This window comes from Oryzias latipes, chromosome 16 (genome assembly GCF_053564925.1).
Source record: "Oryzias latipes strain Hd-rR chromosome 16, Olatipes_Hd-rR_3.1".
Taxonomy (NCBI): Eukaryota; Metazoa; Chordata; class Actinopteri; order Beloniformes; family Adrianichthyidae; genus Oryzias; species Oryzias latipes.
In genome coordinates, this window is record NC_136252.1 from 9264885 (window position 1) to 9289856 (window position 24972).

At 47.1% G+C, this 24972-nt stretch overlaps 1 protein-coding gene and 35 non-coding genes across 36 annotated transcripts in view; all 36 read right to left on the bottom strand.

Moving 5' to 3' along the window:
- Nucleotides 1–24972, bottom strand: part of LOC144984559 (uncharacterized) — a 402969-nt gene that overhangs the window by 106606 nt on the left and 271391 nt on the right. The window lies entirely within an intron of this gene.
- On the bottom strand, nucleotides 189–307 carry LOC144985377 (5S ribosomal RNA). The gene has a single exon (XR_013649206.1). It is a non-coding gene; the product is annotated as a 5S ribosomal RNA (ribosomal RNA).
- Nucleotides 715–833, bottom strand: LOC144985378 (5S ribosomal RNA). The gene has a single exon (XR_013649207.1). It is a non-coding gene; the product is annotated as a 5S ribosomal RNA (ribosomal RNA).
- LOC144985379 (5S ribosomal RNA) lies at nucleotides 1242–1360 on the bottom strand. The gene has a single exon (XR_013649208.1). It is a non-coding gene; the product is annotated as a 5S ribosomal RNA (ribosomal RNA).
- Nucleotides 1768–1886, bottom strand: LOC144985381 (5S ribosomal RNA). The gene has a single exon (XR_013649210.1). It is a non-coding gene; the product is annotated as a 5S ribosomal RNA (ribosomal RNA).
- On the bottom strand, nucleotides 2293–2411 carry LOC144985382 (5S ribosomal RNA). Its single transcript, XR_013649211.1, has one exon. It is a non-coding gene; the product is annotated as a 5S ribosomal RNA (ribosomal RNA).
- LOC144985383 (5S ribosomal RNA) lies at nucleotides 2820–2938 on the bottom strand. Its single transcript, XR_013649212.1, has one exon. It is a non-coding gene; the product is annotated as a 5S ribosomal RNA (ribosomal RNA).
- Nucleotides 3356–3474, bottom strand: LOC144985384 (5S ribosomal RNA). Its single transcript, XR_013649213.1, has one exon. It is a non-coding gene; the product is annotated as a 5S ribosomal RNA (ribosomal RNA).
- LOC144985385 (5S ribosomal RNA) lies at nucleotides 3882–4000 on the bottom strand. The gene has a single exon (XR_013649214.1). It is a non-coding gene; the product is annotated as a 5S ribosomal RNA (ribosomal RNA).
- Nucleotides 4408–4526, bottom strand: LOC144985387 (5S ribosomal RNA). Its single transcript, XR_013649216.1, has one exon. It is a non-coding gene; the product is annotated as a 5S ribosomal RNA (ribosomal RNA).
- On the bottom strand, nucleotides 4934–5052 carry LOC144985388 (5S ribosomal RNA). Its single transcript, XR_013649217.1, has one exon. It is a non-coding gene; the product is annotated as a 5S ribosomal RNA (ribosomal RNA).
- On the bottom strand, nucleotides 5460–5578 carry LOC144985389 (5S ribosomal RNA). The gene has a single exon (XR_013649218.1). It is a non-coding gene; the product is annotated as a 5S ribosomal RNA (ribosomal RNA).
- On the bottom strand, nucleotides 5987–6105 carry LOC144985390 (5S ribosomal RNA). Its single transcript, XR_013649219.1, has one exon. It is a non-coding gene; the product is annotated as a 5S ribosomal RNA (ribosomal RNA).
- On the bottom strand, nucleotides 6513–6631 carry LOC144985391 (5S ribosomal RNA). The gene has a single exon (XR_013649220.1). It is a non-coding gene; the product is annotated as a 5S ribosomal RNA (ribosomal RNA).
- Nucleotides 7038–7156, bottom strand: LOC144985392 (5S ribosomal RNA). The gene has a single exon (XR_013649221.1). It is a non-coding gene; the product is annotated as a 5S ribosomal RNA (ribosomal RNA).
- LOC144985393 (5S ribosomal RNA) lies at nucleotides 7564–7682 on the bottom strand. Its single transcript, XR_013649222.1, has one exon. It is a non-coding gene; the product is annotated as a 5S ribosomal RNA (ribosomal RNA).
- Nucleotides 8100–8218, bottom strand: LOC144985394 (5S ribosomal RNA). The gene has a single exon (XR_013649223.1). It is a non-coding gene; the product is annotated as a 5S ribosomal RNA (ribosomal RNA).
- On the bottom strand, nucleotides 8625–8743 carry LOC144985395 (5S ribosomal RNA). Its single transcript, XR_013649224.1, has one exon. It is a non-coding gene; the product is annotated as a 5S ribosomal RNA (ribosomal RNA).
- LOC144985396 (5S ribosomal RNA) lies at nucleotides 9151–9269 on the bottom strand. The gene has a single exon (XR_013649225.1). It is a non-coding gene; the product is annotated as a 5S ribosomal RNA (ribosomal RNA).
- On the bottom strand, nucleotides 9678–9796 carry LOC144985398 (5S ribosomal RNA). The gene has a single exon (XR_013649227.1). It is a non-coding gene; the product is annotated as a 5S ribosomal RNA (ribosomal RNA).
- Nucleotides 10204–10322, bottom strand: LOC144985399 (5S ribosomal RNA). The gene has a single exon (XR_013649228.1). It is a non-coding gene; the product is annotated as a 5S ribosomal RNA (ribosomal RNA).
- On the bottom strand, nucleotides 10729–10847 carry LOC144985400 (5S ribosomal RNA). The gene has a single exon (XR_013649229.1). It is a non-coding gene; the product is annotated as a 5S ribosomal RNA (ribosomal RNA).
- LOC144985401 (5S ribosomal RNA) lies at nucleotides 11255–11373 on the bottom strand. The gene has a single exon (XR_013649230.1). It is a non-coding gene; the product is annotated as a 5S ribosomal RNA (ribosomal RNA).
- On the bottom strand, nucleotides 11791–11909 carry LOC144985402 (5S ribosomal RNA). Its single transcript, XR_013649231.1, has one exon. It is a non-coding gene; the product is annotated as a 5S ribosomal RNA (ribosomal RNA).
- LOC144985403 (5S ribosomal RNA) lies at nucleotides 12316–12434 on the bottom strand. Its single transcript, XR_013649232.1, has one exon. It is a non-coding gene; the product is annotated as a 5S ribosomal RNA (ribosomal RNA).
- LOC144985404 (5S ribosomal RNA) lies at nucleotides 12842–12960 on the bottom strand. The gene has a single exon (XR_013649233.1). It is a non-coding gene; the product is annotated as a 5S ribosomal RNA (ribosomal RNA).
- LOC144985405 (5S ribosomal RNA) lies at nucleotides 13369–13487 on the bottom strand. The gene has a single exon (XR_013649234.1). It is a non-coding gene; the product is annotated as a 5S ribosomal RNA (ribosomal RNA).
- Nucleotides 13916–14034, bottom strand: LOC144986222 (5S ribosomal RNA). Its single transcript, XR_013650052.1, has one exon. It is a non-coding gene; the product is annotated as a 5S ribosomal RNA (ribosomal RNA).
- Nucleotides 14442–14560, bottom strand: LOC144985406 (5S ribosomal RNA). The gene has a single exon (XR_013649235.1). It is a non-coding gene; the product is annotated as a 5S ribosomal RNA (ribosomal RNA).
- LOC144985407 (5S ribosomal RNA) lies at nucleotides 14968–15086 on the bottom strand. Its single transcript, XR_013649236.1, has one exon. It is a non-coding gene; the product is annotated as a 5S ribosomal RNA (ribosomal RNA).
- Nucleotides 15494–15612, bottom strand: LOC144985408 (5S ribosomal RNA). The gene has a single exon (XR_013649237.1). It is a non-coding gene; the product is annotated as a 5S ribosomal RNA (ribosomal RNA).
- LOC144985409 (5S ribosomal RNA) lies at nucleotides 16020–16138 on the bottom strand. Its single transcript, XR_013649238.1, has one exon. It is a non-coding gene; the product is annotated as a 5S ribosomal RNA (ribosomal RNA).
- On the bottom strand, nucleotides 16546–16664 carry LOC144985410 (5S ribosomal RNA). Its single transcript, XR_013649239.1, has one exon. It is a non-coding gene; the product is annotated as a 5S ribosomal RNA (ribosomal RNA).
- LOC144985411 (5S ribosomal RNA) lies at nucleotides 23414–23532 on the bottom strand. Its single transcript, XR_013649240.1, has one exon. It is a non-coding gene; the product is annotated as a 5S ribosomal RNA (ribosomal RNA).
- Nucleotides 23940–24058, bottom strand: LOC144985412 (5S ribosomal RNA). The gene has a single exon (XR_013649241.1). It is a non-coding gene; the product is annotated as a 5S ribosomal RNA (ribosomal RNA).
- Nucleotides 24465–24583, bottom strand: LOC144985413 (5S ribosomal RNA). Its single transcript, XR_013649242.1, has one exon. It is a non-coding gene; the product is annotated as a 5S ribosomal RNA (ribosomal RNA).

The following is a 24972-nucleotide window of genomic DNA, read 5'->3' on the forward strand; positions in this document are numbered from 1 at the left end:
GTAACAGGTGGGTGTAATTAGGCTAAAGGTTATGCATTGACACCTTGATTCTGATTGCTCTGAAGCTACCTGATTACTTTACATGAGGCAAAAGTTGTTTATTAAAAAAAAAAAAAAAAAAACCTTAGGTGAACTTTGAAGCAGATTTTGGAAGAACACCCTCTGCTGGTTGGGAGGAAAAGATGGAAAACTTACAGCACCTGGTATTCCCAAGCGGTCTCCCATCCAGGTACTAACCAGGCCCAACCCTGTTTGGCTTCCGAGATCGGACGAGATCGGGCGGGTCCAGAGTGGTGTGGCCGTAAGCACTTGCCAGTGTCCAGCAAAGCCTCTTGGCCACTCAATCTCAAGGTTTTCCTGCTTAAAGCTACAGGCTTGCCATTGTGTCCTCCTGATTAACACACCTGCTGACTAGACACACCCACCTGCTGCAAAAACCATGCCATTTCACCTCTCCTCTGCAAAATCAGCCTTGGTTTAAACACACACAAAGTCTGAACAGAAACACTGCTAACATCTGCTCATTGTAACAGGTGGGTGTAATTAGGCTAAAGGTTATGCATTGACACCTTGATTCTGATTGCTCTGAAGCTACCTGATTACTTTACATGAGGCAAAAGTTGTTTATTAAAAAAAAAAAAAAAAAAACCTTAGGTGAACTTTGAAGCAGATTTTGGAAGAACACCCTCTGCTGGTTGGGAGGAAAAGATGGAAAACTTACAGCACCTGGTATTCCCAAGCGGTCTCCCATCCAGGTACTAACCAGGCCCAACCCTGTTTGGCTTCCGAGATCGGACGAGATCGGGCGGGTCCAGAGTGGTGTGGCCGTAAGCACTTGCCAGTGTCCAGCAAAGCCTCTTGGCCACTCAATCTCAAGGTTTTCCTGCTTAAAGCTACAGGCTTGCCATTGTGTCCTCCTGATTAACACACCTGCTGACTAGACACACCCACCTGCTGCAAAAACCATGCCATTTCACCTCTCCTCTGCAAAATCAGCCTTGGTTTAAACACACACAAAGTCTGAACAGAAACACTGCTAACATCTGCTCATTGTAACAGGTGGGTGTAATTAGGCTAAAGGTTATGCATTGACACCTTGATTCTGATTGCTCTGAAGCTACCTGATTACTTTACATGAGGCAAAAGTTGTTTATTAAAAAAAAAAAAAAAAAAAACCTTAGGTGAACTTTGAAGCAGATTTTGGAAGAACACCCTCTGCTGGTTGGGAGGAAAAGATGGAAAACTTACAGCACCTGGTATTCCCAAGCGGTCTCCCATCCAGGTACTAACCAGGCCCAACCCTGTTTGGCTTCCGAGATCGGACGAGATCGGGCGGGTCCAGAGTGGTGTGGCCGTAAGCACTTGCCAGTGTCCAGCAAAGCCTCTTGGCCACTCAATCTCAAGGTTTTCCTGCTTAAAGCTACAGGCTTGCCATTGTGTCCTCCTGATTAACACACCTGCTGACTAGACACACCCACCTGCTGCAAAAACCATGCCATTTCACCTCTCCTCTGCAAAATCAGCCTTGGTTTAAACACACACAAAGTCTGAACAGAAACACTGCTAACATCTGCTCATTGTAACAGGTGGGTGTAATTAGGCTAAAGGTTATGCATTGACACCTTGATTCTGATTGCTCTGAAGCTACCTGATTACTTTACATGAGGCAAAAGTTGTTTATTAAAAAAAAAAAAAAAAAAACCTTAGGTGAACTTTGAAGCAGATTTTGGAAGAACACCCTCTGCTGGTTGGGAGGAAAAGATGGAAAACTTACAGCACCTGGTATTCCCAAGCGGTCTCCCATCCAGGTACTAACCAGGCCCAACCCTGTTTGGCTTCCGAGATCGGACGAGATCGGGCGGGTCCAGAGTGGTGTGGCCGTAAGCACTTGCCAGTGTCCAGCAAAGCCTCTTGGCCACTCAATCTCAAGGTTTTCCTGCTTAAAGCTACAGGCTTGCCATTGTGTCCTCCTGATTAACACACCTGCTGACTAGACACACCCACCTGCTGCAAAAACCATGCCATTTCACCTCTCCTCTGCAAAATCAGCCTTGGTTTAAACACACACAAAGTCTGAACAGAAACACTGCTAACATCTGCTCATTGTAACAGGTGGGTGTAATTAGGCTAAAGGTTATGCATTGACACCTTGATTCTGATTGCTCTGAAGCTACCTGATTACTTTACATGAGGCAAAAGTTGTTTATTAAAAAAAAAAAAAAAAAACCTTAGGTGAACTTTGAAGCAGATTTTGGAAGAACACCCTCTGCTGGTTGGGAGGAAAAGATGGAAAACTTACAGCACCTGGTATTCCCAAGCGGTCTCCCATCCAGGTACTAACCAGGCCCAACCCTGTTTGGCTTCCGAGATCGGACGAGATCGGGCGGGTCCAGAGTGGTGTGGCCGTAAGCACTTGCCAGTGTCCAGCAAAGCCTCTTGGCCACTCAATCTCAAGGTTTTCCTGCTTAAAGCTACAGGCTTGCCATTGTGTCCTCCTGATTAACACACCTGCTGACTAGACACACCCACCTGCTGCAAAAACCATGCCATTTCACCTCTCCTCTGCAAAATCAGCCTTGGTTTAAACACACACAAAGTCTGAACAGAAACACTGCTAACATCTGCTCATTGTAACAGGTGGGTGTAATTAGGCTAAAGGTTATGCATTGACACCTTGATTCTGATTGCTCTGAAGCTACCTGATTACTTTACATGAGGCAAAAGTTGTTTATTAAAAAAAAAAAAAAAAAAAACCTTAGGTGAACTTTGAAGCAGATTTTGGAAGAACACCCTCTGCTGGTTGGGAGGAAAAGATGGAAAACTTACAGCACCTGGTATTCCCAAGCGGTCTCCCATCCAGGTACTAACCAGGCCCAACCCTGTTTGGCTTCCGAGATCGGACGAGATCGGGCGGGTCCAGAGTGGTGTGGCCGTAAGCACTTGCCAGTGTCCAGCAAAGCCTCTTGGCCACTCAATCTCAAGGTTTTCCTGCTTAAAGCTACAGGCTTGCCATTGTGTCCTCCTGATTAACACACCTGCTGACTAGACACACCCACCTGCTGCAAAAACCATGCCATTTCACCTCTCCTCTGCAAAATCAGCCTTGGTTTAAACACACACAAAGTCTGAACAGAAACACTGCTAACATCTGCTCATTGTAACAGGTGGGTGTAATTAGGCTAAAGGTTATGCATTGACACCTTGATTCTGATTGCTCTGAAGCTACCTGATTACTTTACATGAGGCAAAAGTTGTTTATTAAAAAAAAAAAAAAAAAAAAAGAAAAAAACCTTAGGTGAACTTTGAAGCAGATTTTGGAAGAACACCCTCTGCTGGTTGGGAGGAAGAGATGGAAAACTTACAGCACCTGGTATTCCCAAGCGGTCTCCCATCCAGGTACTAACCAGGCCCAACCCTGTTTGGCTTCCGAGATCGGACGAGATCGGGCGGGTCCAGAGTGGTGTGGCCGTAAGCACTTGCCAGTGTCCAGCAAAGCCTCTTGGCCACTCAATCTCAAGGTTTTCCTGCTTAAAGCTACAGGCTTGCCATTGTGTCCTCCTGATTAACACACCTGCTGACTAGACACACCCACCTGCTGCAAAAACCATGCCATTTCACCTCTCCTCTGCAAAATCAGCCTTGGTTTAAACACACACAAAGTCTGAACAGAAACACTGCTAACATCTGCTCATTGTAACAGGTGGGTGTAATTAGGCTAAAGGTTATGCATTGACACCTTGATTCTGATTGCTCTGAAGCTACCTGATTACTTTACATGAGGCAAAAGTTGTTTATTAAAAAAAAAAAAAAAAAAACCTTAGGTGAACTTTGAAGCAGATTTTGGAAGAACACCCTCTGCTGGTTGGGAGGAAAAGATGGAAAACTTACAGCACCTGGTATTCCCAAGCGGTCTCCCATCCAGGTACTAACCAGGCCCAACCCTGTTTGGCTTCCGAGATCGGACGAGATCGGGCGGGTCCAGAGTGGTGTGGCCGTAAGCACTTGCCAGTGTCCAGCAAAGCCTCTTGGCCACTCAATCTCAAGGTTTTCCTGCTTAAAGCTACAGGCTTGCCATTGTGTCCTCCTGATTAACACACCTGCTGACTAGACACACCCACCTGCTGCAAAAACCATGCCATTTCACCTCTCCTCTGCAAAATCAGCCTTGGTTTAAACACACACAAAGTCTGAACAGAAACACTGCTAACATCTGCTCATTGTAACAGGTGGGTGTAATTAGGCTAAAGGTTATGCATTGACACCTTGATTCTGATTGCTCTGAAGCTACCTGATTACTTTACATGAGGCAAAAGTTGTTTATTAAAAAAAAAAAAAAAAAAACCTTAGGTGAACTTTGAAGCAGATTTTGGAAGAACACCCTCTGCTGGTTGGGAGGAAAAGATGGAAAACTTACAGCACCTGGTATTCCCAAGCGGTCTCCCATCCAGGTACTAACCAGGCCCAACCCTGTTTGGCTTCCGAGATCGGACGAGATCGGGCGGGTCCAGAGTGGTGTGGCCGTAAGCACTTGCCAGTGTCCAGCAAAGCCTCTTGGCCACTCAATCTCAAGGTTTTCCTGCTTAAAGCTACAGGCTTGCCATTGTGTCCTCCTGATTAACACACCTGCTGACTAGACACACCCACCTGCTGCAAAAACCATGCCATTTCACCTCTCCTCTGCAAAATCAGCCTTGGTTTAAACACACACAAAGTCTGAACAGAAACACTGCTAACATCTGCTCATTGTAACAGGTGGGTGTAATTAGGCTAAAGGTTATGCATTGACACCTTGATTCTGATTGCTCTGAAGCTACCTGATTACTTTACATGAGGCAAAAGTTGTTTATTAAAAAAAAAAAAAAAAAAACCTTAGGTGAACTTTGAAGCAGATTTTGGAAGAACACCCTCTGCTGGTTGGGAGGAAAAGATGGAAAACTTACAGCACCTGGTATTCCCAAGCGGTCTCCCATCCAGGTACTAACCAGGCCCAACCCTGTTTGGCTTCCGAGATCGGACGAGATCGGGCGGGTCCAGAGTGGTGTGGCCGTAAGCACTTGCCAGTGTCCAGCAAAGCCTCTTGGCCACTCAATCTCAAGGTTTTCCTGCTTAAAGCTACAGGCTTGCCATTGTGTCCTCCTGATTAACACACCTGCTGACTAGACACACCCACCTGCTGCAAAAACCATGCCATTTCACCTCTCCTCTGCAAAATCAGCCTTGGTTTAAACACACACAAAGTCTGAACAGAAACACTGCTAACATCTGCTCATTGTAACAGGTGGGTGTAATTAGGCTAAAGGTTATGCATTGACACCTTGATTCTGATTGCTCTGAAGCTACCTGATTACTTTACATGAGGCAAAAGTTGTTTATTAAAAAAAAAAAAAAAAAAACCTTAGGTGAACTTTGAAGCAGATTTTGGAAGAACACCCTCTGCTGGTTGGGAGGAAAAGATGGAAAACTTACAGCACCTGGTATTCCCAAGCGGTCTCCCATCCAGGTACTAACCAGGCCCAACCCTGTTTGGCTTCCGAGATCGGACGAGATCGGGCGGGTCCAGAGTGGTGTGGCCGTAAGCACTTGCCAGTGTCCAGCAAAGCCTCTTGGCCACTCAATCTCAAGGTTTTCCTGCTTAAAGCTACAGGCTTGCCATTGTGTCCTCCTGATTAACACACCTGCTGACTAGACACACCCACCTGCTGCAAAAACCATGCCATTTCACCTCTCCTCTGCAAAATCAGCCTTGGTTTAAACACACACAAAGTCTGAACAGAAACACTGCTAACATCTGCTCATTGTAACAGGTGGGTGTAATTAGGCTAAAGGTTATGCATTGACACCTTGATTCTGATTGCTCTGAAGCTACCTGATTACTTTACATGAGGCAAAAGTTGTTTATTAAAAAAAAAAAAAAAAAAAACCTTAGGTGAACTTTGAAGCAGATTTTGGAAGAACACCCTCTGCTGGTTGGGAGGAAAAGATGGAAAACTTACAGCACCTGGTATTCCCAAGCGGTCTCCCATCCAGGTACTAACCAGGCCCAACCCTGTTTGGCTTCCGAGATCGGACGAGATCGGGCGGGTCCAGAGTGGTGTGGCCGTAAGCACTTGCCAGTGTCCAGCAAAGCCTCTTGGCCACTCAATCTCAAGGTTTTCCTGCTTAAAGCTACAGGCTTGCCATTGTGTCCTCCTGATTAACACACCTGCTGACTAGACACACCCACCTGCTGCAAAAACCATGCCATTTCACCTCTCCTCTGCAAAATCAGCCTTGGTTTAAACACACACAAAGTCTGAACAGAAACACTGCTAACATCTGCTCATTGTAACAGGTGGGTGTAATTAGGCTAAAGGTTATGCATTGACACCTTGATTCTGATTGCTCTGAAGCTACCTGATTACTTTACATGAGGCAAAAGTTGTTTATTAAAAAAAAAAAAAAAAAAACCTTAGGTGAACTTTGAAGCAGATTTTGGAAGAACACCCTCTGCTGGTTGGGAGGAAAAGATGGAAAACTTACAGCACCTGGTATTCCCAAGCGGTCTCCCATCCAGGTACTAACCAGGCCCAACCCTGTTTGGCTTCCGAGATCGGACGAGATCGGGCGGGTCCAGAGTGGTGTGGCCGTAAGCACTTGCCAGTGTCCAGCAAAGCCTCTTGGCCACTCAATCTCAAGGTTTTCCTGCTTAAAGCTACAGGCTTGCCATTGTGTCCTCCTGATTAACACACCTGCTGACTAGACACACCCACCTGCTGCAAAAACCATGCCATTTCACCTCTCCTCTGCAAAATCAGCCTTGGTTTAAACACACACAAAGTCTGAACAGAAACACTGCTAACATCTGCTCATTGTAACAGGTGGGTGTAATTAGGCTAAAGGTTATGCATTGACACCTTGATTCTGATTGCTCTGAAGCTACCTGATTACTTTACATGAGGCAAAAGTTGTTTATTAAAAAAAAAAAAAAAAAACCTTAGGTGAACTTTGAAGCAGATTTTGGAAGAACACCCTCTGCTGGTTGGGAGGAAAAGATGGAAAACTTACAGCACCTGGTATTCCCAAGCGGTCTCCCATCCAGGTACTAACCAGGCCCAACCCTGTTTGGCTTCCGAGATCGGACGAGATCGGGCGGGTCCAGAGTGGTGTGGCCGTAAGCACTTGCCAGTGTCCAGCAAAGCCTCTTGGCCACTCAATCTCAAGGTTTTCCTGCTTAAAGCTACAGGCTTGCCATTGTGTCCTCCTGATTAACACACCTGCTGACTAGACACACCCACCTGCTGCAAAAACCATGCCATTTCACCTCTCCTCTGCAAAATCAGCCTTGGTTTAAACACACACAAAGTCTGAACAGAAACACTGCTAACATCTGCTCATTGTAACAGGTGGGTGTAATTAGGCTAAAGGTTATGCATTGACACCTTGATTCTGATTGCTCTGAAGCTACCTGATTACTTTACATGAGGCAAAAGTTGTTTATTAAAAAAAAAAAAAAAAAAACCTTAGGTGAACTTTGAAGCAGATTTTGGAAGAACACCCTCTGCTGGTTGGGAGGAAAAGATGGAAAACTTACAGCACCTGGTATTCCCAAGCGGTCTCCCATCCAGGTACTAACCAGGCCCAACCCTGTTTGGCTTCCGAGATCGGACGAGATCGGGCGGGTCCAGAGTGGTGTGGCCGTAAGCACTTGCCAGTGTCCAGCAAAGCCTCTTGGCCACTCAATCTCAAGGTTTTCCTGCTTAAAGCTACAGGCTTGCCATTGTGTCCTCCTGATTAACACACCTGCTGACTAGACACACCCACCTGCTGCAAAAACCATGCCATTTCACCTCTCCTCTGCAAAATCAGCCTTGGTTTAAACACACACAAAGTCTGAACAGAAACACTGCTAACATCTGCTCATTGTAACAGGTGGGTGTAATTAGGCTAAAGGTTATGCATTGACACCTTGATTCTGATTGCTCTGAAGCTACCTGATTACTTTACATGAGGCAAAAGTTGTTTATTAAAAAAAAAAAAAAAAAAAAAGAAAAAAACCTTAGGTGAACTTTGAAGCAGATTTTGGAAGAACACCCTCTGCTGGTTGGGAGGAAGAGATGGAAAACTTACAGCACCTGGTATTCCCAAGCGGTCTCCCATCCAGGTACTAACCAGGCCCAACCCTGTTTGGCTTCCGAGATCGGACGAGATCGGGCGGGTCCAGAGTGGTGTGGCCGTAAGCACTTGCCAGTGTCCAGCAAAGCCTCTTGGCCACTCAATCTCAAGGTTTTCCTGCTTAAAGCTACAGGCTTGCCATTGTGTCCTCCTGATTAACACACCTGCTGACTAGACACACCCACCTGCTGCAAAAACCATGCCATTTCACCTCTCCTCTGCAAAATCAGCCTTGGTTTAAACACACACAAAGTCTGAACAGAAACACTGCTAACATCTGCTCATTGTAACAGGTGGGTGTAATTAGGCTAAAGGTTATGCATTGACACCTTGATTCTGATTGCTCTGAAGCTACCTGATTACTTTACATGAGGCAAAAGTTGTTTATTAAAAAAAAAAAAAAAAAACCTTAGGTGAACTTTGAAGCAGATTTTGGAAGAACACCCTCTGCTGGTTGGGAGGAAAAGATGGAAAACTTACAGCACCTGGTATTCCCAAGCGGTCTCCCATCCAGGTACTAACCAGGCCCAACCCTGTTTGGCTTCCGAGATCGGACGAGATCGGGCGGGTCCAGAGTGGTGTGGCCGTAAGCACTTGCCAGTGTCCAGCAAAGCCTCTTGGCCACTCAATCTCAAGGTTTTCCTGCTTAAAGCTACAGGCTTGCCATTGTGTCCTCCTGATTAACACACCTGCTGACTAGACACACCCACCTGCTGCAAAAACCATGCCATTTCACCTCTCCTCTGCAAAATCAGCCTTGGTTTAAACACACACAAAGTCTGAACAGAAACACTGCTAACATCTGCTCATTGTAACAGGTGGGTGTAATTAGGCTAAAGGTTATGCATTGACACCTTGATTCTGATTGCTCTGAAGCTACCTGATTACTTTACATGAGGCAAAAGTTGTTTATTAAAAAAAAAAAAAAAAAAACCTTAGGTGAACTTTGAAGCAGATTTTGGAAGAACACCCTCTGCTGGTTGGGAGGAAAAGATGGAAAACTTACAGCACCTGGTATTCCCAAGCGGTCTCCCATCCAGGTACTAACCAGGCCCAACCCTGTTTGGCTTCCGAGATCGGACGAGATCGGGCGGGTCCAGAGTGGTGTGGCCGTAAGCACTTGCCAGTGTCCAGCAAAGCCTCTTGGCCACTCAATCTCAAGGTTTTCCTGCTTAAAGCTACAGGCTTGCCATTGTGTCCTCCTGATTAACACACCTGCTGACTAGACACACCCACCTGCTGCAAAAACCATGCCATTTCACCTCTCCTCTGCAAAATCAGCCTTGGTTTAAACACACACAAAGTCTGAACAGAAACACTGCTAACATCTGCTCATTGTAACAGGTGGGTGTAATTAGGCTAAAGGTTATGCATTGACACCTTGATTCTGATTGCTCTGAAGCTACCTGATTACTTTACATGAGGCAAAAGTTGTTTATTAAAAAAAAAAAAAAAAAAAACCTTAGGTGAACTTTGAAGCAGATTTTGGAAGAACACCCTCTGCTGGTTGGGAGGAAAAGATGGAAAACTTACAGCACCTGGTATTCCCAAGCGGTCTCCCATCCAGGTACTAACCAGGCCCAACCCTGTTTGGCTTCCGAGATCGGACGAGATCGGGCGGGTCCAGAGTGGTGTGGCCGTAAGCACTTGCCAGTGTCCAGCAAAGCCTCTTGGCCACTCAATCTCAAGGTTTTCCTGCTTAAAGCTACAGGCTTGCCATTGTGTCCTCCTGATTAACACACCTGCTGACTAGACACACCCACCTGCTGCAAAAACCATGCCATTTCACCTCTCCTCTGCAAAATCAGCCTTGGTTTAAACACACACAAAGTCTGAACAGAAACACTGCTAACATCTGCTCATTGTAACAGGTGGGTGTAATTAGGCTAAAGGTTATGCATTGACACCTTGATTCTGATTGCTCTGAAGCTACCTGATTACTTTACATGAGGCAAAAGTTGTTTATTAAAAAAAAAAAAAAAAAAACCTTAGGTGAACTTTGAAGCAGATTTTGGAAGAACACCCTCTGCTGGTTGGGAGGAAAAGATGGAAAACTTACAGCACCTGGTATTCCCAAGCGGTCTCCCATCCAGGTACTAACCAGGCCCAACCCTGTTTGGCTTCCGAGATCGGACGAGATCGGGCGGGTCCAGAGTGGTGTGGCCGTAAGCACTTGCCAGTGTCCAGCAAAGCCTCTTGGCCACTCAATCTCAAGGTTTTCCTGCTTAAAGCTACAGGCTTGCCATTGTGTCCTCCTGATTAACACACCTGCTGACTAGACACACCCACCTGCTGCAAAAACCATGCCATTTCACCTCTCCTCTGCAAAATCAGCCTTGGTTTAAACACACACAAAGTCTGAACAGAAACACTGCTAACATCTGCTCATTGTAACAGGTGGGTGTAATTAGGCTAAAGGTTATGCATTGACACCTTGATTCTGATTGCTCTGAAGCTACCTGATTACTTTACATGAGGCAAAAGTTGTTTATTAAAAAAAAAAAAAAAAAACCTTAGGTGAACTTTGAAGCAGATTTTGGAAGAACACCCTCTGCTGGTTGGGAGGAAAAGATGGAAAACTTACAGCACCTGGTATTCCCAAGCGGTCTCCCATCCAGGTACTAACCAGGCCCAACCCTGTTTGGCTTCCGAGATCGGACGAGATCGGGCGGGTCCAGAGTGGTGTGGCCGTAAGCACTTGCCAGTGTCCAGCAAAGCCTCTTGGCCACTCAATCTCAAGGTTTTCCTGCTTAAAGCTACAGGCTTGCCATTGTGTCCTCCTGATTAACACACCTGCTGACTAGACACACCCACCTGCTGCAAAAACCATGCCATTTCACCTCTCCTCTGCAAAATCAGCCTTGGTTTAAACACACACAAAGTCTGAACAGAAACACTGCTAACATCTGCTCATTGTAACAGGTGGGTGTAATTAGGCTAAAGGTTATGCATTGACACCTTGATTCTGATTGCTCTGAAGCTACCTGATTACTTTACATGAGGCAAAAGTTGTTTATTAAAAAAAAAAAAAAAAAAACCTTAGGTGAACTTTGAAGCAGATTTTGGAAGAACACCCTCTGCTGGTTGGGAGGAAAAGATGGAAAACTTACAGCACCTGGTATTCCCAAGCGGTCTCCCATCCAGGTACTAACCAGGCCCAACCCTGTTTGGCTTCCGAGATCGGACGAGATCGGGCGGGTCCAGAGTGGTGTGGCCGTAAGCACTTGCCAGTGTCCAGCAAAGCCTCTTGGCCACTCAATCTCAAGGTTTTCCTGCTTAAAGCTACAGGCTTGCCATTGTGTCCTCCTGATTAACACACCTGCTGACTAGACACACCCACCTGCTGCAAAAACCATGCCATTTCACCTCTCCTCTGCAAAATCAGCCTTGGTTTAAACACACACAAAGTCTGAACAGAAACACTGCTAACATCTGCTCATTGTAACAGGTGGGTGTAATTAGGCTAAAGGTTATGCATTGACACCTTGATTCTGATTGCTCTGAAGCTACCTGATTACTTTACATGAGGCAAAAGTTGTTTATTAAAAAAAAAAAAAAAAAAAAAGAAAAAAACCTTAGGTGAACTTTGAAGCAGATTTTGGAAGAACACCCTCTGCTGGTTGGGAGGAAGAGATGGAAAACTTACAGCACCTGGTATTCCCAAGCGGTCTCCCATCCAGGTACTAACCAGGCCCAACCCTGTTTGGCTTCCGAGATCGGACGAGATCGGGCGGGTCCAGAGTGGTGTGGCCGTAAGCACTTGCCAGTGTCCAGCAAAGCCTCTTGGCCACTCAATCTCAAGGTTTTCCTGCTTAAAGCTACAGGCTTGCCATTGTGTCCTCCTGATTAACACACCTGCTGACTAGACACACCCACCTGCTGCAAAAACCATGCCATTTCACCTCTCCTCTGCAAAATCAGCCTTGGTTTAAACACACACAAAGTCTGAACAGAAACACTGCTAACATCTGCTCATTGTAACAGGTGGGTGTAATTAGGCTAAAGGTTATGCATTGACACCTTGATTCTGATTGCTCTGAAGCTACCTGATTACTTTACATGAGGCAAAAGTTGTTTATTAAAAAAAAAAAAAAAAAACCTTAGGTGAACTTTGAAGCAGATTTTGGAAGAACACCCTCTGCTGGTTGGGAGGAAAAGATGGAAAACTTACAGCACCTGGTATTCCCAAGCGGTCTCCCATCCAGGTACTAACCAGGCCCAACCCTGTTTGGCTTCCGAGATCGGACGAGATCGGGCGGGTCCAGAGTGGTGTGGCCGTAAGCACTTGCCAGTGTCCAGCAAAGCCTCTTGGCCACTCAATCTCAAGGTTTTCCTGCTTAAAGCTACAGGCTTGCCATTGTGTCCTCCTGATTAACACACCTGCTGACTAGACACACCCACCTGCTGCAAAAACCATGCCATTTCACCTCTCCTCTGCAAAATCAGCCTTGGTTTAAACACACACAAAGTCTGAACAGAAACACTGCTAACATCTGCTCATTGTAACAGGTGGGTGTAATTAGGCTAAAGGTTATGCATTGACACCTTGATTCTGATTGCTCTGAAGCTACCTGATTACTTTACATGAGGCAAAAGTTGTTTATTAAAAAAAAAAAAAAAAAAACCTTAGGTGAACTTTGAAGCAGATTTTGGAAGAACACCCTCTGCTGGTTGGGAGGAAAAGATGGAAAACTTACAGCACCTGGTATTCCCAAGCGGTCTCCCATCCAGGTACTAACCAGGCCCAACCCTGTTTGGCTTCCGAGATCGGACGAGATCGGGCGGGTCCAGAGTGGTGTGGCCGTAAGCACTTGCCAGTGTCCAGCAAAGCCTCTTGGCCACTCAATCTCAAGGTTTTCCTGCTTAAAGCTACAGGCTTGCCATTGTGTCCTCCTGATTAACACACCTGCTGACTAGACACACCCACCTGCTGCAAAAACCATGCCATTTCACCTCTCCTCTGCAAAATCAGCCTTGGTTTAAACACACACAAAGTCTGAACAGAAACACTGCTAACATCTGCTCATTGTAACAGGTGGGTGTAATTAGGCTAAAGGTTATGCATTGACACCTTGATTCTGATTGCTCTGAAGCTACCTGATTACTTTACATGAGGCAAAAGTTGTTTATTAAAAAAAAAAAAAAAAAAAACCTTAGGTGAACTTTGAAGCAGATTTTGGAAGAACACCCTCTGCTGGTTGGGAGGAAAAGATGGAAAACTTACAGCACCTGGTATTCCCAAGCGGTCTCCCATCCAGGTACTAACCAGGCCCAACCCTGTTTGGCTTCCGAGATCGGACGAGATCGGGCGGGTCCAGAGTGGTGTGGCCGTAAGCACTTGCCAGTGTCCAGCAAAGCCTCTTGGCCACTCAATCTCAAGGTTTTCCTGCTTAAAGCTACAGGCTTGCCATTGTGTCCTCCTGATTAACACACCTGCTGACTAGACACACCCACCTGCTGCAAAAACCATGCCATTTCACCTCTCCTCTGCAAAATCAGCCTTGGTTTAAACACACACAAAGTCTGAACAGAAACACTGCTAACATCTGCTCATTGTAACAGGTGGGTGTAATTAGGCTAAAGGTTATGCATTGACACCTTGATTCTGATTGCTCTGAAGCTACCTGATTACTTTACATGAGGCAAAAGTTGTTTATTAAAAAAAAAAAAAAAAAAAAGAAAAAGAAAAAGGAAAAAACCTTAGGTGAACTTTGAAGCAGATTTTGGAAGAACACCCTCTGCTGGTTGGGAGGAAAAGATGGAAAACTTACAGCACCTGGTATTCCCAAGCGGTCTCCCATCCAGGTACTAACCAGGCCCAACCCTGTTTGGCTTCTGAGATCGGACGAGATCGGGCGGGTCCAGAGTGGTGTGGCCGTAAGCACTTGCCAGTGTCCAGCAAAGCCTCTTGGCCACTCAATCTCAAGGTTTTCCTGCTTAAAGCTACAGGCTTGCCATTGTGTCCTCCTGATTAACACACCTGCTGACTAGACACACCCACCTGCTGCAAAAACCATGCCATTTCACCTCTCCTCTGCAAAATCAGCCTTGGTTTAAACACACACAAAGTCTGAACAGAAACACTGCTAACATCTGCTCATTGTAACAGGTGGGTGTAATTAGGCTAAAGGTTATGCATTGACACCTTGATTCTGATTGCTCTGAAGCTACCTGATTACTTTACATGAGGCAAAAGTTGTTTATTAAAAAAAAAAAAAAAAAAACCTTAGGTGAACTTTGAAGCAGATTTTGGAAGAACACCCTCTGCTGGTTGGGAGGAAAAGATGGAAAACTTACAGCACCTGGTATTCCCAAGCGGTCTCCCATCCAGGTACTAACCAGGCCCAACCCTGTTTGGCTTCCGAGATCGGACGAGATCGGGCGGGTCCAGAGTGGTGTGGCCGTAAGCACTTGCCAGTGTCCAGCAAAGCCTCTTGGCCACTCAATCTCAAGGTTTTCCTGCTTAAAGCTACAGGCTTGCCATTGTGTCCTCCTGATTAACACACCTGCTGACTAGACACACCCACCTGCTGCAAAAACCATGCCATTTCACCTCTCCTCTGCAAAATCAGCCTTGGTTTAAACACACACAAAGTCTGAACAGAAACACTGCTAACATCTGCTCATTGTAACAGGTGGGTGTAATTAGGCTAAAGGTTATGCATTGACACCTTGATTCTGATTGCTCTGAAGCTACCTGATTACTTTACATGAGGCAAAAGTTGTTTATTAAAAAAAAAAAAAAAAAAACCTTAGGTGAACTTTGAAGCAGATTTTGGAAGAACACCCTCTGCTGGTTGGGAGGAAAAGATGGAAAACTTACAGCACCTGGTATTCCCAAGCGGTCTCCCATCCAGGTACTAACCAGGCCCAACCCTGTTTGGCTTCCGAGATCGGACGAGATCGGGCGGGTCCAGAGTGGTGTGGCCGTAAGCACTTGCCAGTGTCCAGCAAAGCCTCTTGGCCACTCAATCTCAAGGTTTTCCTGCTTAAAGCTACAGGCTTGCCATTGTGTCCTCCTGATTAACACACCTGCTGACTAGACACACCCACCTGCTGCAAAAACCATGCCATTTCACCTCTCCTCTGCAAAATCAGCCTTGGTTTAAACACACACAAAGTCTGAACAGAAACACTGCTAACATCTGCTCATTGTAACAGGTGGGTGTAATTAGGCTAAAGGTTATGCATTGACACCTTGATTCTGATTGCTCTGAAGCTACCTGATTACTTTACATGAGGCAAAAGTTGTTTATTAAAAAAAAAAAAAAAAAAACCTTAGGTGAACTTTGAAGCAGATTTTGGAAGAACACCCTCTGCTGGTTGGGAGGAAAAGATGGAAAACTTACAGCACCTGGTATTCCCAAGCGGTCTCCCATCCAGGTACTAACCAGGCCCAACCCTGTTTGGCTTCCGAGATCGGACGAGATCGGGCGGGTCCAGAGTGGTGTGGCCGTAAGCACTTGCCAGTGTCCAGCAAAGCCTCTTGGCCACTCAATCTCAAGGTTTTCCTGCTTAAAGCTACAGGCTTGCCATTGTGTCCTCCTGATTAACACACCTGCTGACTAGACACACCCACCTGCTGCAAAAACCATGCCATTTCACCTCTCCTCTGCAAAATCAGCCTTGGTTTAAACACACACAAAGTCTGAACAGAAACACTGCTAACATCTGCTCATTGTAACAGGTGGGTGTAATTAGGCTAAAGGTTATGCATTGACACCTTGATTCTGATTGCTCTGAAGCTACCTGATTACTTTACATGAGGCAAAAGTTGTTTATTAAAAAAAAAAAAAAAAAAACCTTAGGTGAACTTTGAAGCAGATTTTGGAAGAACACCCTCTGCTGGTTGGGAGGAAAAGATGGAAAACTTACAGCACCTGGTATTCCCAAGCGGTCTCCCATCCAGGTACTAACCAGGCCCAACCCTGTTTGGCTTCCGAGATCGGACGAGATCGGGCGGGTCCAGAGTGGTGTGGCCGTAAGCACTTGCCAGTGTCCAGCAAAGCCTCTTGGCCACTCAATCTCAAGGTTTTCCTGCTTAAAGCTACAGGCTTGCCATTGTGTCCTCCTGATTAACACACCTGCTGACTAGACACACCCACCTGCTGCAAAAACCATGCCATTTCACCTCTCCTCTGCAAAATCAGCCTTGGTTTAAACACACACAAAGTCTGAACAGAAACACTGCTAACATCTGCTCATTGTAACAGGTGGGTGTAATTAGGCTAAAGGTTATGCATTGACACCTTGATTCTGATTGCTCTGAAGCTACCTGATTACTTTACATGAGGCAAAAGTTGTTTATTAAAAAAAAAAAAAAAAAAACCTTAGGTGAACTTTGAAGCAGATTTTGGAAGAACACCCTCTGCTGGTTGGGAGGAAAAGATGGAAAACTTACAGCACCTGGTATTCCCAAGCGGTCTCCCATCCAGGTACTAACCAGGCCCAACCCTGTTTGGCTTCCGAGATCGGACGAGATCGGGCGGGTCCAGAGTGGTGTGGCCGTAAGCACTTGCCAGTGTCCAGCAAAGCCTCTTGGCCACTCAATCTCAAGGTTTTCCTGCTTAAAGCTACAGGCTTGCCATTGTGTCCTCCTGATTAACACACCTGCTGACTAGACACACCCACCTGCTGCAAAAACCATGCCATTTCACCTCTCCTCTGCAAAATCAGCCTTGGTTTAAACACACACAAAGTCTGAACAGAAACACTGCTAACATCTGCTCATTGTAACAGGTGGGTGTAATTAGGCTAAAGGTTATGCATTGACACCTTGATTCTGATTGCTCTGAAGCTACCTGATTACTTTACATGAGGCAAAAGTTGTTTATTAAAAAAAAAAAAAAAAAAACCTTAGGTGAACTTTGAAGCAGATTTTGGAAGAACACCCTCTGCTGGTTGGGAGGAAAAGATGGAAAACTTACAGCACCTGGTATTCCCAAGCGGTCTCCCATCCAGGTACTAACCAGGCCCAACCCTGTTTGGCTTCCGAGATCGGACGAGATCGGGCGGGTCTTTTTTTTTTTTTTTTTTTTTTTTTTTATTTATAAAGGAAATTAAAATATTTACAAAAGAAACAATCACAACATTACAGATGGAGATTCAAAAGAAAGTCAAAAACTACAACAGACCTGCAAAGCAGAAAATACAGATCCCAAAGTAACACAAAACTAAACTTAAAACTACATCATGTACACACATAAGAAAAAATCTTGGTCATTTCAGCACTCCGCCACATTCCATCAGGGTCCGCTTTCTGGAGCGTCAGTAGATGTCCCCCCAACATCCTCTTCACACAACTCCATCGGTCCATCGAACGCCCTTCCTTAAGTCGCAGGTTCCTGGCCTGATAAATGGCAAAACGACCAAGCGCCAAAAGTAAATCAGCCGCCTTCCATCCTGATCGTCTCTCCTCTTCCGGTATCCCGAACAGCGAGGCCCACTGCCAGTCCTCCTCCACGCCCCACTCCAAGGAGCATCCGGCTTTCAGCACCGCTCGTAGTCTCTGCCAGAAAGGCCTCACAACCAGACAATCCAGAAACATGTGTTCCAGTGTTTCAGGGACATAGCCACAGACGGGACAAGTCCTATCATACAGTTCTTTATCAATCTGATGAAGAACCACACTGGAATATATTTTTCTATGGCGTAGCCTGAAATCCATATTCCACACTGAATGAGGGAAAATACTCCCTTTCAGACTCCTCCAAATACTCGCAGGGTCCTTACCCGGAAACACTGCTCCCCATGCTCTTTCCGCCGCAGGGACCTTGGTCTCCAGGGTGAGCATTGCCCGGTACCAGGTCTTTGTTGCTATAGACTGCACGGCAACCGGCACTCCACCCTGCAAGAACTGAAAACAGAAACTGGCCTCTTGCAGCACAGGCCCACCCCTCCTGACAATAACCAACCACCTCAGGGGAACAGAGGAAGAGATCCGGGCAAAACCCCGCTTCACCCTCCACCGCTCACCCTGAGTCATACCACCACAAAACCTCAAAAGAACGTCAGTAACCGCACACAGCCTCCCACCAACCATGATATCACCCACCAGGAGACAACCACTTTCCTCCAGAAGTCTACACTGGAGGGGAAGCCTCCCATGTGTGAGCACCGCGTTATGGAACAGTGGCTGATGTAAAACCTGGTACGGGGTGGAGACGGATTGAACTACAAGACCACTAGCTGAATGCCACGCCGACAACAGCTCTATGGAAAGAGGGCTCAATTCCTGAAAGGCCGTCATCGGACGTCTCTGGCAGAATACCGCAAGGCCAGGTCGAAAAAGCCTAGAGAAGTCATCCTCCAGATAATCCTTCCAGTGAGGGACTTGACTCGGGTCCAAGAGACGGGCCACCAGTCTCAGGCGCAAAGCCTTCTTCCTGGCGCCCAACTCCACCAGACCCAGCCCACCCTCTTGAATATTCCGAGACAGCGTCAGCCTGGATATTTGGTTCGCTCTCGACCCCCACAAGAAAAGAGACAACAACTCATTGATGCGCGTCTGGAAATGCACAGGAAGGGGCAGGATAGACAGCACGTAGTTAATCTTCGAAAAGATCAGAGAATTCAAAACCGTGACCTTTCCCCTCAGGGTCAACCTTCTCATTTTCCACAACGCCAACACCTGAGCCAGGTTTTTCACCAGCGCAGTCCAGTTTTGATGGATGGTGTCCCTAGGGGTTCTGGCCAACCAGACCCCCAACACCCTAACCCCAGCTGTGGCCTCTCGAAACCCCCATCTATTCACCGTGTCGACCCTGCAGCCCAAAAAGAAAATCTCAGACTTGTGGACATTCACCTTAGCGCCCGAGGCTCGACAGTACGCCTGAAGTTGTCGCAAGGCCCCATCAACACTGGCCTCATCATTCAACACAAGGCTCGTGTCATCCGCATACGCTAGGATTTTAATTTCCCTCCCCGCAGGCGTGACCACACCCCGAACACTGTTATCAGCAGAAATCATGCCCGCCAGGGGTTCCACCGCGATGCTGAACAACATGGCCGACAATGGGCAGCCCTGTCGTATCGACCGAGTTATACTGAAGACGCCGGTAGAATGTCCATTACACAACACCTTACTGCTAGCGGAGGTATAAAGTGCCCGTATCCGAGAGATAAAAAGTTCCCCAAAACCAAAACGATCTAACACCCTCCACAAAAACCCGTGCTCCACCCGATCAAACGCTTTGCTAAAATCAACATTTAAGAAAAATCCCCCCGACCGTTCCATATGCTCCACCGTGCAGAGAAGAGAAAGAACCGTGTCCGTTATCTGTCTCCCCTGAACCCCATACGCCTGCGAAGACCCCAAAATTGAGGGGAGCACTTCCCTCAACCTTTCAGCCAACACCGATGTCAAGATTTTGTAATCTGTATTCAACAAGGTGATAGGCCTGTAATTATCAAGGTCCGCCCTGTCACCCTTATTTTTGAACAGCAGTTTAACAGTCCCTAAACAAAAAGAGGGCGTTGGCAGTCGCCCCAGGCAGAAAGAACCAAACATCCTAGATAGAAGGGGCACCAGGTCATCCCGAAAACATTGATAAAATTCAGCGGTCAGACCATCGGCACCAGGAGATTTATTTCTGTTTTGTCTGTCAATGGCTCTCCTGATCTCCTCCACCGTAATGTCCGCATCACATGCAGTCTTATCCTCATCCCTTACCCTGGCAGTCAGAACTCCCACGCAGGCCTCTACGGCATGTTCATCACTACCACCACCATTAAACAGGCCCTTATAAAAATTCTCCACTACAGTCAGAATTTCATCTGTCTCTGTACACACGTTCCCTCCAGCGTCGTACAGCGCCGTGATGATGGACCTGCCTTGCTTTTTTTTTTCTAAACCCAGAAAGAAAGCCGAGGACCTCTCACCCTCCACAAAGTCTCTCACCCTAGCTCTCAATGCAGCCGCCCTGCACTTCTCCTCCTGAAAACCCTTCAGCCGAGCCAGGGCAGCCCCATAAACTGTAACATCACGGTCTGGGTCATCCGCAAGTAGGGTTGCCTCTTTTTCCAGAATCGCCCTAACGTCCCTCTCCTCCTCCAGAGCCTTCCACTTCCTTATTTTGCAATATGCCACAGTCGATAACCGGATCCGGACCTTCAATTCCTCCCACCAAGAAAAGAAGTCTACGTCATCTTCCAACTGATCCCTGTAATACCCCAGTAAAGTTTTAATCTTTCTGCGATACCCTTCCTCACCCAAAACACTGTTATTTAAAATCCATAGACCTCCACCCTTCCTAGCACCCACCGTGTCAAGCACCACCTCCACCCATGAGTGATCGCTCCACACATTTGGACGATACGCAACGCTGTCAACCAAACGTGTCACCCCTCCAGCAGAAAAGACATGGTCTATCCTAGACTGCTTCAGGACACCCATCACCATCTGCCTCCTGGAAAAAACCTTCCTCCCAGGGTTTAACAGCCTCCACACGTCGACGAGGTTGTAGTCCATCATGACAGAGATAAGTTCTTGCCGTCCAAAATCCGTCTTGAAAACATTCCGCACTGAAACATCAGCTGGCGACAGAACCGTATTCAAATCTCCCACTAGGAGTGAATCCTCCGTCACAAAGGGCCGGAGAGAACGGAAAAAAATCTTTCTTTCCTTCTCAACATTAGAAGCATATAGATTTAATAATCTCATCTTCCGTCTCGCCCATTCAAACTCCACAATGAGTTTACGGCCTGCAGGATCTGCCACCCGAAGGTTCACACTGTCAAAGACCCCGGACCTGAAGAAAACAGCGACCCCAGCAGAGCGCAAAGGACCCACTGCATAAAAGACGGAGCCCCCCCACAGCTTTTCTGCTGCAGCACAGGTCTCAGCATCCCACCTCACCTCTTGTAGACAAAGGATGTCACAGGGTTCATTCAGGATTTCTGACACCTTGTCCATCCCACAAACTCCTCTGATGTTTAGGCTGAGGAGTTTAATCATGAGGAAATAGACTAAAAAGGACATCACACCTAGGTCTTCTTCTGCTTATGCTGCCTCGATCCCCTCCTGCTCCCCTGAGACCGTGACCTCCTCTGTGGACGCGCAAGCACGTCGACCTCCATATCAGAGCCTGTCACTTCATCATCCGTCACACCCACAACATTCCCAGATGGATTCACGACGCGAGGGGACAAAAAGGCAGTCTTCTGGAAGAGGTTCGCAGCCTCTCCCTCCCGGGCCAGGGCAGAGCCAGCGCTCCTCCGCTGTGCCCCCCCCTCCACGGGTTCAGATGTCACCAGGGTAGGACCAACTATGTGGGCCCCCCCCGCCCGGTCAGGGGCAGAGCCATCGTTCTTGTGCTGCGCTCCCCCCGTCACGGGTCCAGACGGTATCGGGGCAGGACCAGCTCCGTGGGCCCCCCCCGCCCGGATGGGAGTAGCGGCATTTTGTGGGTGCTGCTCACCCTCCCTCACGGGAAACGCGTCTGTCGACAAACGGTGCGCCTCTGACACCTCCGCTGCTCGGAGCAGGTCCGGGCATCCCGCCTCCGCCTGCCGTCCGAGAGCGTCCCCTCCGTCAGTGGATGAAAGCCCCGCCGCAGCGGCGCCGTGGCGCGCGGCGGACACGCGTCCGTCAGACACGGAGTCAGACAGGTCTCCCTCCGAAGCGCTGTCACGCGCACTGTCACTCACATCAGAGGCCACGGTCTCCTCAGCGGCACCTAGACACACACAGTTCTCCTTCATGTTGAGGCAGACAGCACACTTCTGGATCGAAGACACACATTCCCGGGCGTAATGCCCCTGAACGCCGCACTTGTTACATAAAAAGTCCGGGCAATCTCTGACAATGTGCCCCGGTTTTATGCAGATCCTGCAGACCTTCACCTGTTTATCGTGGATGACACGAAAAAATTCCGGTCCCGTGGCCGTGTTAAATTTCGCCGAATAAGGCAAAGACTGGACGCTTTCATTAAATTTCACTTTTACAAAACGCGTCCCATCAGCCACACTAGTGCCCGGCCACATCCTCCGTTTGATCGGAGACACCGCCGATACTCTCCACCCCTCCAACTTCTCCAAAATTTCTTCATCCGTCACATACGCCGGCAGCCCCAGGAAAGACACTACCAGCTCATCGTTAGAGATGCTCCTCCCCTGCACAGTCGTGTTTCCAATTTTAAATCCATCCAATAGTTTGTCCCTCCCCACCGCATTCGACATCGTCAATTCATATCGCTTTTGCCCCACAGAACGACACGCCACCACGCCCCCACAGAGCAACCTGCTGTACCGAAGCAGTTCACTCACGGATACAGGATCCTCACCTACCAGTTCCACATGAATCGTGAGATCCCTTTCATACCTGATTGACGAAGTTTCTCCTCCATCCACCCTCTGTGATCTCTCCACCCCCGCCGTAGCAACAGAAGCGGACCGCGCCGCCGCACCTGCGGCTAATGAGGACGCCGCTTTCACATTCCCCACATTCCTCACACCCTTCGAGGAAAAAGACCCCAGCCCATCACCCGAAGAGCTCCCCCCCGCAGAAGCCATGCTCCCAAGACGGGGGGGGGAAAAACCCCGTGAAAGTGAAAGAAAAAACTGTGCAGAAAGAAGGAGAAAAAGAAAAGAGACCGAAAAGTAACTCCCCAACAGCCATAAGACTGTGGGGAGCAGGAGAAAAGCGCACACACACACTCACACACACAGAGAGAAAAGCCAGACGCAGACAGATAAGGGAAAAGGAAAAAAAAAAACAATACAAAGAAAGAAACAAACACAAAGCAGACACACCAAACACACGCCGAAAAGCTCACCAATCCTCCGAACACTCCAGTCACCAACGTCACACCCTCCTGCACTCGCGCATGCGTGTTCAGGGTGGTATGGCCGTAAGCACTTGCCAGTGTCCAGCAAAGCCTCTTGGCCACTCAATCTCAAGGTTTTCCTGCTTAAAGCTACAGGCTTGCCATTGTGTCCTCCTGATTAACACACCTGCTGACTAGACACACCCACCTGCTGCAAAAACCATGCCATTTCACCTCTCCTCTGCAAAATCAGCCTTGGTTTAAACACACACAAAGTCTGAACAGAAACACTGCTAACATCTGCTCATTGTAACAGGTGGGTGTAATTAGGCTAAAGGTTATGCATTGACACCTTGATTCTGATTGCTCTGAAGCTACCTGATTACTTTACATGAGGCAAAAGTTGTTTATTAAAAAAAAAAAAAAAAAAACCTTAGGTGAACTTTGAAGCAGATTTTGGAAGAACACCCTCTGCTGGTTGGGAGGAAAAGATGGAAAACTTACAGCACCTGGTATTCCCAAGCGGTCTCCCATCCAGGTACTAACCAGGCCCAACCCTGTTTGGCTTCCGAGATCGGACGAGATCGGGCGGGTCCAGAGTGGTGTGGCCGTAAGCACTTGCCAGTGTCCAGCAAAGCCTCTTGGCCACTCAATCTCAAGGTTTTCCTGCTTAAAGCTACAGGCTTGCCATTGTGTCCTCCTGATTAACACACCTGCTGACTAGACACACCCACCTGCTGCAAAAACCATGCCATTTCACCTCTCCTCTGCAAAATCAGCCTTGGTTTAAACACACACAAAGTCTGAACAGAAACACTGCTAACATCTGCTCATTGTAACAGGTGGGTGTAATTAGGCTAAAGGTTATGCATTGACACCTTGATTCTGATTGCTCTGAAGCTACCTGATTACTTTACATGAGGCAAAAGTTGTTTATTAAAAAAAAAAAAAAAAAAACCTTAGGTGAACTTTGAAGCAGATTTTGGAAGAACACCCTCTGCTGGTTGGGAGGAAAAGATGGAAAACTTACAGCACCTGGTATTCCCAAGCGGTCTCCCATCCAGGTACTAACCAGGCCCAACCCTGTTTGGCTTCCGAGATCGGACGAGATCGGGCGGGTCCAGAGTGGTGTGGCCGTAAGCACTTGCCAGTGTCCAGCAAAGCCTCTTGGCCACTCAATCTCAAGGTTTTCCTGCTTAAAGCTACAGGCTTGCCATTGTGTCCTCCTGATTAACACACCTGCTGACTAGACACACCCACCTGCTGCAAAAACCATGCCATTTCACCTCTCCTCTGCAAAATCAGCCTTGGTTTAAACACACACAAAGTCTGAACAGAAACACTGCTAACATCTGCTCATTGTAACAGGTGGGTGTAATTAGGCTAAAGGTTATGCATTGACACCTTGATTCTGATTGCTCTGAAGCTACCTGATTACTTTACATGAGGCAAAAGTTGTTTATTAAAAAAAAAAAAAAAAAACCTTAGGTGAACTTTGAAGCAGATTTTGGAAGAACACCCTCTGCTGGTTGGGAGGAAAAGATGGAAAACTTACAGCACCTGGTATTCCCAAGCGGTCTCCCATCCAGGTACTAACCAGGCCCAACCCTGTTTGGCTTCCGAGATCGGACGAGATCGGGCGGGTCCAGAGTGGTGTGGCCGTAAGCACTTGCCAGTGTCCAGCAAAGCCTCTTGGCCACTCAATCTCAAGGTTTTCCTGCTTAAAGCTACAGGCTTGCCATTGTGTCCTCCTGATTAACACACCTGCTGACTAGACACACCCACCTGCTGCAAAAACCATGCCATTTCACCTCTCCTCTGCAAAATCAGCCTTGGTTTAAACACACACAAAGTCTGAACAGAAACACTGCTAACATCTGCTCATTGTAACAGGTGGGTGTAATTAGGCTAAAGGTTATGCATTGACACCTTGATTCTGATTGCTCTGAAGCTACCTGATTACTTTACATGAGGCAAAAGTTGTTTATTAAAAAAAAAAAAAAAAAAACCTTAGGTGAACTTTGAAGCAGATTTTGGAAGAACACCCTCTGCTGGT